Genomic DNA, 6,032 nt, shown 5'->3' on the forward strand with positions numbered 1-6,032 from the left:
GGGTTCTTGTATGCTTTATTAACAAACCAAAAGTCCCTTTCAGATTCTCTCATATTTATGTTTAGGCTGCATTAACTACCAGATTAACCCCTCCTGCTGTCAAACTTCCCAGAGTGTCACTGACTTTCACAGCCTCTAGAGGGCAGACTCGATCCTTTAGCGGAACATGAATGAAGAGGAATGCAGTTCTCTCCACAAGAATGCAAAAAGAGTGGCATCCCTGAAACTAATATGCAGCTTAGCTGAAGCTAAGCTGCATATTAAGAGGGATGTGAATCCCAAGTGGAAAACAGTAAAACGAAAAATTAGGATATCACTGACAACATTTTTTCTCTCTCTCTTTGGAGTTAAAAAACAAGAACTCAGTCCTCTTGCTAAACTTGACACATCTGGACATTAGTTTTAATAGCTCCATCTGTAAATTTCCTCCCCAGGTATGTGACAATGAGGCTATAAAGTGTTTTCACTCTCCTCTGTATTTCTTCAGATCTGCTCAGCAGCCCTCTTTCTTGAAGGGCTGTAGTTTATCTCAGCAACTCTGGGACCTGAAGCCCATCTGCTGTTGTTCTGCTTGTTGTCAGTCTGGATTAACAGCTGGCAGGCGCGGCAGCAATGCCGGCATTGGAGCTCAGCTGAAACCTCGGTGCCGGATCTGTCAAGCACAAGACTGTGATAAATGCCGCTCTATCTTTCACGCCCATCTCTGTTCCCTCAGAGGGGAGCAAGGGATTTTATATTCATGAAGTCTTAAATTATACATAACTAGCCATATGGGATACTCCAGTGAGCACAAGCAGATGATGCCTCAGGAAAATGTTGTTTGGTTGAAGTTTTTGGATAAAGGGGAGGAAGCTATTCATTTGTCAAGAAGTCTAACGTAGGAAGCTAATCATCCGTATTAGTTTTCCTGAAGTTCAATTGCAGAGTTACCTTTCTTTAAATGTAAAAACAAGAGTTCATCTAATAATGAAGCTTGAGCTCTTGTGTCAGATTTGAAGATGCACTCATTTGGAGTGAGTGTAATTTGGTGCATTAAAGGACTGCTGTTTATCCCGGCTTTGTCACCGACTCCGTCTGTTGCTTCAACTGTGTTCTATATATACTGTACTAGCGTTATTGTGTCACATTAGAAGAGCTCTTTTTGGAAAGTTGAGCTAAATTTCACTCGTCACACCCAAGCCTGTTTACTTCCAAACTGGTAACATTGAGAAATTACGTCAATGGAACCTTTTTGAAACCAGGAGACAGACTAGGAGATGCCAAAAGCAACACGTCATGCCTACATCTAAAGAAATTCAAACACAGTTAAGAAATATAGTTCATATATATTTTCTAAAGAGCTTAAGGATTGTAGGATCAGGTTGGTATAAGTAGCATTTTAACCCTTCATAAATAATTATCAAGTGTTGATTTTTGGAGTGGACACAGATGTCCACTCATATTTCGTACTAGAGTTCTCACCTTCAGGATTAGATAAAAATATTTCCTTTTGTATGATACATATAGCATATGGCTCTCTGATAGAGTCTGATAAGACTATCAGAGTCACAATCTTCTTTTCACACAGTTTCTCTGGGAGTTTCCAGGGTTCTGCCCTTAAACCATTAACGTTTATCATTTATTGTATTACATCTTCAGTATCCAGTTTTTGCTTCCAGTTTTATATTGATGAAAAAAAAAACTCCTTGAGCTTTAGATTTCTCTCATTACACCTTTCTAGATTTGTGGTTACTATTTAATCCCATTCTAAAAGAACTACTTAAACTCTTCTAAAGTTTCTAAAGTCTAAAAACATCTGGTTTGATGAAAAGCTGAAGCTTAAAACCCAATGACTCTAGATTATTCTCATGGACTTCAGCTGTTATTCTTTTTCTGTTTTTTATTTTGTTTTAATTGCATTTCTTGTGCAATAAAACTATTTACTGCCATAAATAGTTTTATGGTCATGAATGGATCTCAGCACCAATATAAATGAGGGCTTCCCTTCACTGGGTTTCCTAAGGATTAAATAATAATAAATGACAGACTGTGGCTGTATTTATTTATAAAAAGCAAAAAAAAAAAAAAAAAAGGAAAAGAAAAAAAAAGTTAATTATAGAAGCTGGAAATCTAGTTGGTGATTTAAAAGCCGGATGTGTGCAAAGAATGAATTGCCTTGGCTTGACTGCTTTTTTTTTTTCTTTTTTATCTTGCAAAGCTATAAATTGCTGCCACAAGCAGAAGGCCTTGGCTAAATCTAACACTCCATTCATGTCTGACTCATTGCATTTTCTTTTCCAAGTTAGGTGCATGACTATTTATAAAACTGCCAAAGTGATGGATCAGATGTTGAATAAAACTTATAACAAGGCCTAAAAAATCCACTAAAATGGCCTCATGGCATCTGTTTTCCAAACATCTTTTGCTCAGTCATTGTCATTTATTTATGCACATGTGTCTCACTCTTCAATAAGAAGAGTGCACTGAAATTTTGTCAAACCCAGCAGTGTTCCTTCCCTCCTGCTGATGAAGTTCTAGCTGCTTTCCATACTTCTCTCTTTGCTAAGTTAAGATGAATACTGTGTTGGTCCTCCTATAACATCAGCCCTGAGATGATAACTGTACTGAGGGAGCCGAAGCTCGGCGGTACAACAACGTACAAGATACGTTCCACTTTTATGCTTTCCTCCAGGAGACACTCCGGCTGTATTAGTATACGTTAGAATATCATAATGATCCCCCAAAAATTTAAATGTTGCAAGGAAATTTACATTACTATTGAAGAGTTAATGATCGTAGTATGTGTGCGCTGTCTGACAATTGGACGATTATGCAGTCACTGCACAGAAGCCCTTCTTCCATGCATTCCATGTAATGCATGGAAGAAACAACAAGAAGAAAATAATTTAAAGCTGAACCAGAACATCCAGGTTCTCATTGTTGAGTGTACCTTGCAGCTGATGTCAACTGTTCACTGCAGATCAGTACAGCTGCTGCGCACATCCCACCCAGTGAGGAACAGAGCAGATAAAGGAAAACTTGTTCAGTTCTCCTAGAGGTAGAACTGAACCAGATATTAAGTAGTTAGTGCACAAATTGCCAGTGGTGAAACTCCTTAAAGGTCTGACAGTGTTGCGTTCACTATATCTTCCACATCGCTAAGCTCATTCTACTTTGTTGAATTTACTAACAATTTTGTGCATGATATCTGAAATTCTGCAGGCAACTGAATGTAATTATTGATAGTCAGACAAAATCAAATTTATGTTAAAATACTCTCCCGTACAGCCTAAAATTCTGCAGGCTAATGAATTTGGTGGAGCTCAACTTGAAACTGCAGAATGGCAATGGCATGCTCCATCAAAATCCACCGGTGTTGGAAACCCAGTCACATCAGCATGTCTTTTGTCTCTGGACACAGTTTCATATGGATTAGAGCAAAGGGGTCAGATAGAGACCATTCCCAGTAAAACATGACACTTCCTGTTCTCAGGGGCGTGACTAAAGTGATGTCTTCATTTGACCAGTGGATATTTAGGGCACCCAATGACAATCAATCACTGAAAGTTTGGTGCCTCTGTTAGTTTTCGTGTAAGAGTTATAACAGTTTTGCATTTCATGGCGAGTGTGCGAAATTTGACCCCTGGCAACGCCCCTTCAACATGCTGAAAAACTCACCGTTTTGATAACTTTTAACCGGCCATGCCTTATGAACAAACTGACCGAGTTTGAAGCCGATCAATTGAAATCTCAAGGAGGAGTTCGATCAAATGCGAAGGCTGTAAACGGCCAAAATGGGGTCGAAATTGGAACTTCAATCCAAAATGGCCGACTTCCTGTTTGACTAGCGTTATGACATTAATTGAATTTTATGTGTCTTGGGGAGCTCTACAAGTGTACCAAATTTAATGTCTCTTCGATGAAGTAAGGTCAATGCAGATGGTATTTGAAAGTTGCCAGACGGGGCTTATTTTGCAACCTTATCGCAAAATAAGGTTGTATTTTGCAACAATCTTAAAATATGTCATTTTTCACGCCGACTTGACACGTCTGCCATATTTGGTGAGGTTTTGAATATGATGAAGCCCCCAAAAGCTAATTCGTTTGACGGAAACATAATAAAAAGGAGAAACAGTACGATTACAATAGGCCTTCACAGTGCTTAGCTGCTTGGGCCTAATAAAAAGCGGCAACAGTTAACACTATTTGTTGCTTTAATAGGCCCGCATTAGATCTTGCTTCTGTTGAAATGTAAATGAATAATAATCAAAGAGTGGGAGTCACATCAAATGCTGACATATTCGGTCCGCAAGTGTAGGTCTCTAGAAGCAACGATTCGGAAATGAGCGTGGGATGACCTAAATGTGCTGCATGTTCTCTTGAGCTCTCTATCAGTGACACAGCTACAAAACAAAAAGGAATGTAAATTGGGCCCTGAAGTAGTGCCAGTTTGAAAACAGTAGGAGAGCAATATGTGTCCTTCCAATACAAATCACCTCCATCCTTAGCTTAGAAGGAAAGCAATTGCAGTTTTATCCCTTTCCTGGATGTGGCTGCTCATGAAAAATGGCATTCCTGCAATTTGGGTTTGTCAATACAGATGCAGCTATTTCAATTTTGTATAACCTCATAAAATTTGAAAAAAAAAAAAAAAAAAATAAAAATAAAAATATAAATATATATATAATATATATATATATATATATATATATATAATATATATATATATATATATATATATATATAATATATATATATATATATATATATATATATATATATATATATATATATATATATATATATATATATATATATATATATATTCTGTAAGTTTTAATTGCATCTGAAGTTCACTTTTTCATTACTCCACATTGTAAATGGCCCCTTTTCTACGATCTCAGGTCCTCTTTACTTGTGAGATATTTGAAGATTCAGCTGACTGCATTAAGTGAGTACAGGGCAGGCAGGACAAAGCATAGCAAGAAAAGCTGCCAATGTCAAATAGCCTATTGGATCCAACCCTCCAACAAAGGCCAAAGAGCAACGCTGTCCCAGAAGTGCTAATTTACAAATCTATTAAAACGAACATTTGTTTACATGCTGGGGATACATGGAGAACATAATAAACGGCTGTGCTTGGAGATGCCTTACATGAGCTTTTAAGATAAGCGTTGACTTTCAAAGCAACAAAAAATTATTAATAAGACTTGTGGGAGAAGGACTTGGCATTGCATCAGTGGTGCAGAAGGAAATCAGATCAAGATGGGAAAACAACAGATCATTGATCTTTCACTTCCAAGTTTGATTTTTTTTTCTGTGTGGATGCATGGCAGTATCAAAAATGAGCAAAATCTTCATATATATCTATATGAAGATATAGATATATATGAATATGATGAGATAACTGGGAACGTCCTAGTTATCTCAATTTGTTTCAAATTTAGTCTTCCTCACATTTTAGATGATAGTTTTTGTAAACCGGGGTTTTAGAGTTTGTCTTTGACAGAAAATAACCAAACAATTGGACAAAAGGGGTCAGTGTTCCCGTTTTTGTGAAATAAGAGCAACAAAATAAAGCTCCACTGTTTCATTCCCACTGTGACAATCAGCTGTAGCTTCTCACAAATGCATATTCTTATTTTTATGTGCATTCAAGAGAAGAAATTAAATGACAAGTTTAACTTCAGCCTCAATGATTTTACTAAGACAAAGAATTAGTGTTGTTACAGTATTTAAAATCATGGACACTAAATTTTGCAACAAACATGTTAGTTTAGTTGTTTTGAAAACATGGATGTAAAAACTATGAAGTTAACAAAAATTAAATATAAGAGGATCAATTTTTTTTTAATCAGACCTAATTTTCAAATTCTTCCATTGGAAACTATGGACATCAATGCATTTAACCCTTTTACAGTGCAATATGGACCAAGCATGTTTGGCCAAGAGGAATTTCTCATAAGAAACTACAAATGAAAAATATTTAAAATAATAAAAACAAATTTGGATAAATATTTATAAAAAAAATACTTTGAGCCAATGTCAATATT

Source organism: Poeciliopsis prolifica, unplaced genomic scaffold (assembly GCF_027474105.1).
Source record: "Poeciliopsis prolifica strain line A6 unplaced genomic scaffold, Auburn_PproV2 SCAFFOLD031, whole genome shotgun sequence".
In the NCBI taxonomy this organism is placed as follows: domain Eukaryota; kingdom Metazoa; phylum Chordata; class Actinopteri; order Cyprinodontiformes; family Poeciliidae; genus Poeciliopsis; species Poeciliopsis prolifica.